Source organism: Chlorocebus sabaeus, chromosome 24, assembly GCF_047675955.1.
Source record: "Chlorocebus sabaeus isolate Y175 chromosome 24, mChlSab1.0.hap1, whole genome shotgun sequence".
NCBI classification, from domain to species: domain Eukaryota; kingdom Metazoa; phylum Chordata; class Mammalia; order Primates; family Cercopithecidae; genus Chlorocebus; species Chlorocebus sabaeus.
The window spans coordinates 74,412,889-74,426,208 of record NC_132927.1 but is presented as its reverse complement, the minus strand read 5'-3'; positions in this window follow the sequence as shown (position 1 = coordinate 74,426,208).

Here is a 13,320-nt window from a genome sequence, read left to right as displayed (position 1 = left end):
TCTGCAACATACTGGAAGGTCAAATTAGCCAGATATGGCTGCTATTACATTATTCATATTCCTCCTTTAGTCTTAACATTCTAGTTTTATGTATATTGCATTGTATTGTTGCATTATTTTGCATTGCAACCATTTTATAAATTAATTAATTAATTTTAAAAAATTGAGCATCCTAGGTACATGTAGAAATGGTCTACATTACTCAGATTTTGTTTTCAGAGCACATGTAAGACTCTAGCAGGTCAAATGTTCACATCACACAATATTTTAGTTTTCTTTTTGGAGGGAAAATCTCCTTCCAGTTCTTCTAGTATACCAGTTGATGATGACGACAACAACAAAATAATAGCAGCAGATGCAATTTTGATAACCTTAGAGACTTTGCAAAGAGTTTTTCTTCAGTTTGTTTTCTATGCACAACAGCTCTTTCTGGATTTGTTGGGCTCTGCACACTGTAGAGAGGAGAAAACAGGTGAACTGAGGCATTCTGGCTTGCCAATACCACGGGAATAATGAATGTCTTTATTGTAAAGAATTGGCTTGTGTGAATATGGAGGCTGAGAAGTCCTACAATCTGCTGTCTGTAAGCTGGAGACCAAAGAAAGCTGGTGGTGTAGTCCTGAGAATCAGAGAATTGGTGGTACAAGTCCCAGTCAACGGCAGGAGCAAGCTGATGTCCCAGCTCAAGCGGTCAGGCAGAGAGAGCTAGTTCCCCCTTCTTTTGCCTTTTTGTTCTATTTGGGCCTCCAACAGATTGAACTATGCCCACCCACACTGCAAAGGGCAGTCTGCTTAACTGAGTCTATTGATTCAAATGCTAATTTCATAATAATGTTGAATCTGGGCACCCTGTGGTCCAGTCAAGTCGACATATAAAATTATCACAGCTACGAAGTGGGAGAGCCAGGAAGGACAACTTCACCAGTCTGGAATTCTTCTTTCTCCCGTTTGCTTCCTCTATGGATAAAATGAATACTGATCAGTTCCTTTTTTCTAACTTTCCAGGGGGAGATGCCCTCTCATTTGTTTTACCCCTTGAGATTACACTCTACATTTTTATCTCATTAAGAAAAAATCATGTATTGCTCTTCCCCTTGAAATTCATTATTTTGTAACAGTCTTTCTATTTGATCCTGGGGACTCTGAGTGCCAGTGTGAGGGCCTATGTAATGACCTGTGTGACCTCAGCATACGTCGGGTTCTCCCTCATTTCCGATGGTAAACACTTCTCACAAGAACCTCTTCATTGGTCTCCTAGGGATCTGCTTATCCTCCATTAATATGACCCCACAGCCTTCGAAAGAGCCCTCTTTTTTCCTACAAGATTTGAGCTGGGGAGACCAAGACTCATCAACAGGCACCATTTGGAGTCAGAGAATCTAGAGATGGGGTTGCGTTTGAAAAACCTGGAAGCTGTTTATTAGGGCTGCCTGGAAGCCCAAGCACAGAATTCCATTTCCTGAGCTGTAGTACAAATATTCAAAGCTACTTCATGAACAAAGCAAAAAACCTGGGCACCTGGGTGCAGGGAAAGGGTGAGGTGCAAGGTCAGAGAAGGGCTGACTGCTGGGCAGCCAGAACACTGAACTGAGTGGGCAGGCAGCATGGTGGGCTTGGAGATCAGTGGGTTAAGAGTGCACCACTCCAGAACTGCAAAATCTCTCTTTCATACACATGCTGTGTGACTTTCACTAAGCACTTAACCTCTCTAAGCATCAGATTTCTCATATCTAAAATGAGGAGGATGATACTTACGGAGGTATTTTAAGAAGTAAATAACATAATATGCATCGTGTTTGTCACACAGTAGGCTATCATTCTATGAACACAGATTAATTCTTTTGAAACTTCCCATATGTCAGTCCCCTATTGCCATTGTGACAAATTACCACAAGCTCAGACGCGCAAAACAAAACCATTTTTTTAAATTTTAAAATTGTGAAGGTCAAAAGTCCAAAATGGGTCTTACTGAGCTGCAAGCAGAGTGTTGGTGGGGCTGCATTCCTTCTGGAAGCTCCGGGGGAGAGAAAATCTGTTTCCTTGCCCTTTCCAGCTACCAGGGTCTGCCCACATTTCTTGACACATGACCTATTTCTCCATATTGGAAGCCAGTTGTGTGACATCATCAAATCTTTTCCTGTTTTCATCTTCACATCTCCTTCCACAACTCTGATCCTGCTACCATCCCCCTTGTAATAACATTGGGCCCACGCAGGTAATCCAGGATCGTCTCCCCAACTCAAGATCCTGAACTCAATCACATCTGCAAAGACTCCTTTGCCATATGAAGTAGCATGGGTACAATTTTCAGGTAGAATAATGTGGGCATCATTGGTGGGGGGGTCATTATTCTGCTGATCACACATTTTAGGGACCACATGATACCAGAGACACACTTGGAGCCGAGTCTAGAGACAGGGTTCACCTGGAGCCCAAAACAAAGAGAGGTTTTGGGTGAGTGGTGATTCTGTCATTACACTTTGGGAGCAGTCCAGCCATCTCTTCCATTCCACAGTTGAAAAAACTGAGATCAGAGAGGCAAAATGTGATGTCCAAGGGTGTAGAGAATGAGTTTGAGGTTATTCCTTCATATTTAACTTAAACAGAAAACTTTCTTACTCTTCATTCATAAACAAAGGTTACTTACGGCTCTGGCATGAAATTCGTCTTATCTTTTTTTCAGGGCCTTAAGATTCAATTGCCCATTTTCCTAAGACTGTGCTTATTTAGGTTTAATCTTAACACTTGCCGTTTTCTGAAATTACCTGCTTTTAATTTGTTTGTTTTGCAAATTGACTGCTTTCTTTCAAACATTGCCTAGTTCAATAAGTAAGTATTGGAAAGATGGATGGAGGGATGATGGATAGATAGATGGAGGGATAGACGGAGGGAGAGATGGGTACTGTGTGTTAAATATAGTGCTAAGTATTTCATATGCTTTATGTGATGTTATCCTCATGTCTCTGCAAGGCAAATACTATTGTTATCACCAGATTAATATGAGACACAGAGACATCTAGAAGATTACATGATGTGACCAGGCTCACAAGCAAGTGGCAGAATTGGGATTAGAATTTGGGCAGTCCACACCTAAGCTATGAAGAACTTCACCCTGCAAAGTACTGGGCAAACCCTGCATTCAGAGCCAGCATTTTACAGGGCAGTGCAGTTACTTTCTTGGAGGGAGTAATCCTGAGACTCTCACTCTTATGTCTGCTCTGCTTTGTTTACAGGCTTTTAATTTCAATCTAATTCAAGTTAGCAGCACAGGGCCGCTCTTGGGAAATTGGTTTACACATGCCGACGAGCCCAGTAGCCCAGAGCTAACCCACTCACTCTCCCTGACCACAGAGGAGCAGATAAGGAACCAAGGTTTGTCCGGGTTCGTGTGAGGAAGTCATAGTCCACGGGCCATACATTACTGGAGCTGAGTCTGAAATTGACATGCAGGAAAAAGGGAAGGAAAAGTACCCTAAATATGAATTCACTGTCAACGCTAACACATACTAAAACAAATCCTAGCCAAGTGGGGTGGTGCATGCCTGTAGAAGTAGATCCAGCTGCTTGGGAGGCTGAGGTGAGAGGATCACCTGAGCCCAGGAGTTCGAGGATGTAGTGCACTATGATTGCACCTGTGAATAGCTGCTGCACTGCAGTCTGGGCAGCATAGCAAGATTCCATCTCAAAAAATAATAATAATAATAAAGAAAAAATCCCTGTACGTGGGCTCTACATTTACACTTACAAGTAGTTGTTATACTCGTCATGTCATTGAATCACCCTAAGAAAATTTACATAAATTTATGTAATAGAAGTAACTCCATTTGGCAGAAAAGAAAACAGGCTCAGGAAAACAGGGCAACATGCCTGTAGCTGTACAGCTGGTAGGTGTTTTTATGATTTGAACCCAAGTACCTGTTTCCTCGATGTCCTGGGCTGAATGGCGGCCCTGAAAAAAGATATGCTCATGTCCTAACCCCTAAAACCTGCCCGCAAATATTACTGTATATGGCAAGAGCTGTGATTACGTTAAGTACTTTTAGAGGAGGAGTTTCTCCTGGAAGATCTAGGTGGCCCATCAATGCAGTCCCATGTGTCCTTATCACAGAGAAGCAGAGGGATTTTTGAGACAGGAGAGGAGGCAGAAAGTAAAATGATATGGTCACAAGCCATGGAACATCTGGAGCTACTACAAGCTGGAAGAGGAAAGAGAGGATTCTTTTCTAGAACCTTCATGGGGGCAACCCTGCTGACACTTTGATTTTGGACTTTAACCTCTAGAACTATGAGAGAATGAACTTCTGTAGTTTTTAGCGACCCAGCAAAGCTAATTTCGCTTTGCCACAGAAGCCAAAGGAAACATTAGGTTAGTGCAAAAGTAAATGCTGTTTTTCCATTAAAAGTAATGGCAAAGAGCAATCAATTTAGCATCATCCTAAGAATACATCCCACCATATCAAGGTTCCTCTGGCCTTCATTAATCTGATGGATTAGAACAAGGCTGGGCTTTTTCAATCAAGAATGATATTTTAACAAGAATATTTTAAAGATGTATATTTGTTGTGCCTTAAAAACATACTTTCGAGCATTTTTAACAATTCATATATAAGTAAATGTGTATTTACAAGATACATGCTTTTTATTCATTCATTTCAAAGTGAATTGCCAGTAACGGGTCCTTTCTGATGGTGTGTGAACAGAATATGTTCTTCAAGACAAAAAAAAAAAAAAAAGATTTTTTAAAGGTATCTTTAAGGCTATTTAAGAAGACAGCTGCTCATCACATAGGACTGAAGCACATACAAGAGGCTTGAGTTCCAGTCCGGCAGTGCTTGTCCTCTGTCTGCCCAGAATTTAGTCTATCATCAAACCTGAAATGGTGAAGGATCACAGGAAGGGTGGTGGATTCTGGAAGAATATCCAGCACCTGTAGACTTAGTGGTTGGAGCTCCCTGAAAGTCCTGTGCAGGAGAAATACCTAAAACATAAAACTCAAAGCCAGCCTGCAGCGTCCTTTAGGCTATCAGATTGAATCAGTGGAGAAAGATGATCGAATTCACTACAGAGCTGAAGTGGAAGGAACACAATTAATGATTCACCCTGAATAAATAAAACCTAAATGGCTTTGGAAGGCTTGGTCCAGATGGAACTTTGAAATGCTCTTCAAACATTTGAGAAGTGCTAGAAGATCCTAGGAACCTAAAGACTGTGAGGGTGGCAGTAATGTGAAGATGACAATGGTAGTGCCGACAGAGTGACGATAATAACAATGGCAACGATGGTGGTCCTGATGTGCAGGAACCACCTGAAGACAGTGGTGATGACGTGCAGGTGACAAAGCTGATGATGGTGGCAGTGGTAATCGTGAGTGCAGTGACTATTAATCCAGGTCCTTTCCATTCCACAACTCTATTCTTTGGGATGACAAAGTTGTATTAGGTCCTTGGTTCAATTGAAACAAGCATATTCTGAATTATGCCCAATTCTCAAAGTGATTATTCTATGCAATAGATATTTTACAAGATAGGGCCATATTCAAAGTGCTGTCCTCAGCCTTGAAGAGCACATTTTAATAAAACAGAGTCTCAAGGAGTTCAGAGTTGCTAAAGACAGAATGTTTGTGTTGCCCCAAAATTCATATGTCAAAATCTTAATTTTCAATGTGATGATTTTAGGAAGGGGACTTTTGGTAGGTGATTAGGTGGGTAATTAGATTATCGTCTTCACAAAAGAGACATCAGAGAGCTCCTTTTCCCCTTGTGCCATCTGAGGACACAGAGGGAAGACAGCTGACTATAAACCAAGAAGGAAACCCTCAGCAGACACTGGATCTCACGGCAGCTTGATCTTGGATTTTTCCAGCCTCCAGAACTGTGAGAAATAAGCTTTGGTTGTTTGTAAGTCACCCAGTCTACAGTATTCTGCTTTAGCAGCCCAAAAAGACTATGGAAGAATCTAGAGTAGCATGGAATTCTAAGAGTTTAGGAAACACTGCAGTGGCCTGGTAAAGAAACACAGGTCCGCAGAGAAGTGTGAAGGGGCATTTAACTTCCTAACTGGAGAGAGTCACCCTTGCCATAAAGAGCAGGTGAGACACGGAACGGAGAAAGAGCATGACCCGGCATGACCCTGTGGTCAGCAGGGAATGAATGAGATGGGTGTGTGTGGTGTGCGTGCGTATGTATCTATGCATATGTGGGCGTTTTGTATGGCGTGTGTTTGAATGAGTGTATATTTACATGTATAGGGTTTTTGTATAAGTGCTGTATGTGTGAATTTGTGGTGGTGTATGTATGCGTCCATGTATGTATGTGGTATATGTAGGTATGCATGTGTGGCTTGTGTGTATATGTGTGCTGCGTGTATGTGAGAGTGTGTGTGTGTGCATGCATGTGTGGGTTTTGGGGATGGTAGAGTGAGTGCTGAAAATCTTAAAGATGTGTTTTATGTGTAGTGAGATGAACAAGTCTAAGTTTTCCTGAACTTGAATAATAATTAGAATTATTGATGTATTTGTTGAAATAAACGATGAACGGAGTAGTAAATGAATTAGGGAGTAGTAAAGAGTTTGTGACTTTTTACAACATGCCAGGCCTGTGTTGAGCCTGATACATAGCTAATCTCACATGACCATCAGAACCTCCTTATTGGCTGATACTCTAATATTCATATCCCCCTTTGACAGATGAGAAAAGGGAGGCACAGAGAGTTGAACAGCTTGCTCAAGGTCCCAGAGTGGCCCATCCAGACTTAATTCCAGGCATGAAGTTGAAAGTTCCAGTGCTCTTGACCACCAGGCCCTACTGCAGGACGACGCATGGGCACGCACCTTAAGGGGTCTGGGCTGCCTGGCTACATTCATGAGCGTCTGAAGGGTCTGGGCTGAATGGGGGCATGAGTGTGAATGACAACAGAGCCTTGGCCCAAACTGATGCTTGGATGAACAAACACATCAGCATTAAATCGTGCCTGCCTCTGTCACAGAAGAAAAAGTTGCTTTGGTCTTTTGTTAGTTTTTTGTCAGGCACGTGTATTCATATTTTGCTGTCCTCCAGCATTTAGAAATATTCATTTTGTAAATACGGTCTGGGCTCGGGGGTACATGATGATACTCAGGGGCCTGGGAGTGGGGTGGCTCTGGAGGGGACAGATGGAAGCAGAAAGCCAGGGCTAGTTTTCTTACCTGTGCAACCTCAGGCTCCTCTTTGCATCTCCGAGCCATGCTTCCTGCTTTGTAAAGTGCTTAATTCACAAAGATTAGGACCATATCTAATACCAAAGCACCTGGTTATTTCCACATCATAATAAGTGTTTGCTAATTAATGGCTGTTATTATTACTATAAAAATATCTACTTAATGATTTTATATTGTTTTGTTTGCTCTTTATCTCATGTGGACTTTCTCTTCTTGGAGCATCCAAACATTCTCTGGGCCTTTTGACATAAATGCTCTTGCTGCTGGCCCTTCCCTGTCCTGATAAACAGCCACGGCTGTGGAGCTGCTGCTGATTCTGCAAACCGGGCTCCTGCATTCTGGCTGAGCTGAGGTCCTGGCTTAGTCACTTTCCTAATTCCCAAGTCCTTCTAAAGTTATTCCCAGCTTTGACTTCAGCCTGCAGTTAGGAATCTCCCTGACCCCACATTAAATGAACACCTGTTAGGGGTCACAGGCCGCGGCATTTAACAGGTGTCATTTATTTGTTTGAAAGATGAGAAAATGGAAGCTCAGGAACAGTTAAGTGGTGTGCACAAAGCCACACAACTAGAGGCAGAACTGTAATTTCTGCTTCAAGAGAAAGAGGATAATCCTCAACAGCCTCTTCCCAGTAAGCTCATTTGAGGACGTCGGGGGCTTAGGCAGATGGGTTCGCAAATGCACATGCCTTCTAGGGCACGTGTTTCCTGGACTCTGCCCATCTGGGTCTTACTGCCAAAGAAGCAGCTCCCTGACCTACCCCTCAGCCTTTCCTGCCCTACCTGCCATTGCATGATGTGCTGTTTCCATGTATGTCTAGTTGGTGCCCTTTCCCCTCTCTGGTCTTTGCTTAAATGTTGCTACTCTGAGAAGTCTCCGTGACCACCCTGTTTAAAATACACCCTTCAGTCTCCCACCCTGGCATTTCCTATCTGCCTACCTTGCTTTATTTTCCTTCACAGGACTATTCCCATCAAAAATGCTATATATTGCACTTTTCGTATTTTATTTATATTAGCTTATTTGATTTATTACTAGAAATGTGTACGAGGGTATGCACTCCCACATCCTCATCACCTTCAGTTGCAGCTTTAAAATAACCTTCCTGAATGAAAATCCTGCAGGCAAGTATTCTTGCCAAAGTAGGTGGGGCAATTCAGATGATTTCGGGAAGTAACAACCAGATTAACCCTGATCAACAGGATATTGACCTGACTGAATTATTGTTACAGCTGCTACCCTTGATTGCATGTCAATTACCTACACCACACATACTAGAATATCTTTTTTTGTTATTGTAGTATCAGATGCACTATAAAGTATTGCCCCCTTCAGAGGGGATGAATATCTTGCTCAGCATCATCATGTGAAAAAATAGCAAAGTCTGGATTATCTCCTGGGTCAAACTGGCTCCAAAGTCCGTGTTTAGCCCATTGCAAGAGGAAGTTTCAGATTGATTGAAAGTCAGAATCTGATGTGGCCATTTAATAGATAGAGATTCTCAGGGCCAAGCAGTAAGATTTCTGATTCCAGGGGTCCAGGGAATCATAATTTTCAGATGTTCTCCTATGTGGTTCTGATGTGTTTGGTCCATGGACCTGGGTTTGAGAACCTCCATGCTTTGGTCTGCTGCTCTCCATTGAAATAGCTGGAGTGAATTTGATTGGAGTTTCCTTAGTAGCCATACGTAGCTGATATCCTATGCATGCGTGAGAAAGGAGGGTGAGGAGGGGGGCAAAGTAAACAGCAGAAGGAATAATTGATTGGGGGATTTTATTATTTTATCCCCACCACCCCCAGATATTTATAGCTCAAATAATGCTGCAAAGAGACCCGTGGACTCTAAACTCATAAAATGCCTACTTGGGAGTCAGACTGTAATTTACTTTTCTAAAGATGCCTCAATTATATCCAAGGAAAAGCCTGGTTACATTTTTAAAACTCAGGAGCAGCAGCTTTTAAATTTATTCAGACTAATGAGCGTGTATAAATTTGGCGAATGCTAATTCGCAAGAGTCGGTTGCGGCGGTGGGAGAAACACAACAAGAGTGTCACAGCCAAGGAACAAAGTGAATGGGTGATGGGAGTGACAGTAAAGATTTCTTTTAACATCACTAAAAGGCGGCTGAAGTGACAGGTAAGAGGAGAGATGCAGAAGTCTGCAGCACTTGGAGAATTTGTGTACTATCAGGAAGGGACGTGTTGACTTGATACTGACTTAATAAGTTCAGCAGAGAATAAGAGCTGGGGATGGAGGCTGGGACCTATGGCAGAAGGGCGTCCACCCTGCTTCCTTGGGAGCCAGGAGATGTTGATCACGGTGCCTGGAGAATGTGGCTTCTCATCTCACTGGAGGCCCCTCCTTTTGCAGATTTCAAGGCATCAGGCACATGGTTTTAATCTATCTCCACAGATCTCAGAAATGAATATAGCCTCCCCTGGAGACAGCTTCTACTTAGGATCACCTCGAAGGGAATGAAATCCTAAATCAAAACCCATCAGTGTACACCTGGATTTTGAGAGAGACGCTCCCCAATCACATCTGCAGGCTTCTGAGGTTGGAAGCCTCCAGCCCAAGAGAAAGCAGTGGGAAGCAAAATTTTGAAACCTTAATAAAGGTGGCTTTGGCTTTGAGGCCTGCAATTGTGTTTTAGGGGAAGGAGGGATGTCTGAATGGAATGCAGACTCCAAAATGGCTGAAGTCTCCTGGTTTCAATTTCTTTCTGCCGAAGGCAAGCACCTTCTCATGCTGCTCTGTCGAGTTAGGCTTGTTTATGATCCCAGGAAACCCAGAATCCACCTTGTGTGCACCCCTGATCCTGGCAGACCCAGAGCCCAACTTGAGCGCACCCCTGCTTACCATTCCAGCCTTTCCTCTCCTCACTTCCGCCAGAATTATGAAGCTACTTGCCATTTTTACAGATTAAACTGTGTCTCCCAAATTCGTATGTCGAAGGCCTAGCTCCCTATGTGACTATATTTGGAAATGGGGCCATAAAGGAAATAATGAAGGTTAAATAAGTTCCTAAGGGTGGGACTCTAGTCCAATAGGATCGGTGTTCTTATAATAAAAGGAAGAGACACCAGACCCCTCTCTCTGCATGTACGCAGAGGAAAGGCCATGCAAAGACACACGGAGAAAGCACAGCTCTCTGCAAGCCAGAAAAGAGCCCTTGCCAGAAGCAAACCCTGTTAGCACTTTGCTCTTGAACTTCGAGCCTTCAGAACTATGAGAAAATAAATATCTGCTGTTCAAGCCACCCAGTTGGTGGTATTATGTTATGGCAGCCTGAGCTGAGTTTCTATTCTCAGAGTAATCCCTATGCTTCAGGCCTTATGCCAGTTGCTTCTTTTGTTTGGAGGGCCTTTTCTGAGGATCATTTGAGCCATCACTCCCTTGATGATCAAATGATCCTCGGATCAAGTTCCTGAAAGGCACCCTGGATTTTTCTAGATTGAAAGGGTATCTTTGCTTAGTGCTTACGTAGCACCTCATGCCCCTTCTCTTGTAATGTTGAACCCATTGTCTTGAAAATGTGGCATTGCCTGATTTGACTCTCAACTAAGCTTTAAATACCTAGAGGCCCTAAACTCAGACTCACATCTTGGTGTTTGCAGAACCCACCCACCCACCTTCGTATATGTCAAGGACTCAAATGGCATCACTGCTTGTAGAGTAGATTGACTGATGGATGGATGAAATGAGTTGATAAGTACAAAGACTAGATGGACGGATGGACAAGTGGCTGGCTGGCTGGATGGGTAGATGGATGGATGAATGAATAGTTGGATGAATGAGTGGGTGGATGAATGGATGGATAGATGAATACATGGATGGATAGGTGGATGGGTGCATGAATGGATAGATAGATGGACGGAAGGATGGATGGATAGTTTAATGGTTGGATAGATGGATTGAAGGATAGATGGGCAGATTAATGGATGGATGATTGGAGGCGTAGTTGTCTAAAAGCCTATTACATTTCCAGGTTCAGAACTCTCAGAAGTACACAGGATAGGAAGGGATGGAGGTTGAAGCACCAGAATATTCTTCCCTAATGCACACTGTTCTCTTCATCAAACCTTTATAACTAAAACATCTTTACTTGTTCCCTTTCATGCCCATGCCACTGGCTGCTGAATCTTTGCAGCATTAAATAGATATTCTTAGATCTTTACCTAGAAGCACACTGGTCACTTTGTTTATTTTGGATGTTGTCACATCCCATTGTTGGACTGATTTCTATTCAAAGTAGAGTCTGCAGAATAATATGAAAGAGCAGTAACTGTGAATCAGGCACTTCAACAAATGACCGTCTCATTTTATTCTTACAAATAAATACCTCAAAGTTGGTATTATTAACCTCATGTTATAGCTGAAAGCCATGAGGCACAGCCAATTGAGGGCAAAGACAGGATTCAAATTGTGTGTCTGCAGCCCCTCCCAGTCCAAAATCGCAAGATGAATGAGCAACCCTGCTGCCCTGTGCCTTCTTGAAAGATGGACACCAGTGCTATCTGGAATTGCACCTGCATTTTCTGCAAGAAGAATTAGGCTGGGAGACATATTTCTCTTTGAAATAGTTTTACTAGGGACATTTCCTACTGTGCTGAAAGCTGACCTCTTGGACAAACACACTGTCATAAAATCATGCTATTTGCTACAAGTGCATCGGGAGTTTTAAATCATCAAACTAAAGTACCCCAGGCTCTGACAGTAAAATTTTCATTCAAAGGAGAACTCAGTTTCACAACATAATAAATTATATATGACTGGGACATATAAAACATTTAAAGATATACAGAATTTCTCTGCATTTGTGTTCAGTGAGTGAGTTCAACTCTTGAAGTACTTTTTTATGTCAATCCTGCCTATTCATAAGAAGAAAGTAGGCCCCTTTTTCTTTCCCTGCAAATGAGATACAACAAAACAAGTTGCCTCTATCCCATATTCTAAAGTTCAGATTTTATATTTTGTTTTGTCTGTTTTTTTTTTCCTCCAGGAGTGTGTTGGGATGAGGCAATGACACAGGAATAGCAGGACTGCAAGCGCAGCCTGTGTTGACCTCTGAGACCTGAGTAATTAAACATTGGAGACACCCACCAGAGAGACTGGAGGGGGCCAACCAAGACATGTTAGGATTTGGATTGGAGGCTATAGTTAAAGAGTGAAGCTCATACAAATAAAAGCTGTAATTATCAGGAACCACTTTTTAAAGGGTGCTGAGTTTAGAGAGACATGTATTAAAGTGATGGAAATATTGCATTCCATGACAAGCACTGTACTGGCACATGGTAGGCAATACATGAGAAGGTATTTTGTCTTCCTGGACAGAAAGATGATCCTAGCATAATGCTAATACACTAGTGTGTATTTGTCAGCAATTGCTGCATTAATGCTGTATAACAAACTATGCTCCAAATCAGTGGCTTACGGCAACAAACATGTTCGTGTTTATGAGTCATCTGCAGTTTGACTGAGCTAGGCTGGGGTCTTGCCTGAGTGGCTCTAAAGCAGAATCATGAGCAGCTGGACTTGCCTCTAGACTGAGGATTGTGTTCAATACCATGCTGTGTGTTTCTTCCTTCTCTTTGGACTGAAGCCATTAGAGGCATACTCTGCTCTTGGTGAATGGCAGGAATCCAAGAGTCAACAAAAACAGGCAACGCCTTAGGGAGCCTTGGCTCAAAACTGGTTCACTGTCCTTCTAACTAATTCCACTGGCCCAAGCAAGTCATATGCCCAAGGCTGATATTAGTGGGGCAAACGAATACCACCTTCTGTGAGTGGTCTTAAAAGTCACATGGCCAAAGGCATGAATATATAATTCAAATACAGTGAGAGTAGGAAGAATTGAAACACTTTTATCTACCTCTTCTGGGCTTTCCTGATCTTAATCTGCTGCAAAATTTTGAGTAATCTCTGTCTCCAAACCAGCAGCAATCAAAGTGTGGCCTTGATCAACAGCACCAGCCTCACCTTGGAATTTATTAAATATGCAAAGGTCTCATGGCTCTGCCCAGACATTGTGAATCAGAAACCTAAGTTCAGGTAGTTAAAGTTACTTTTGCAAATTCACACGGCACTAAGTGAGGGTCTGACCCCAAAGCCCCTGTTCTTTTCA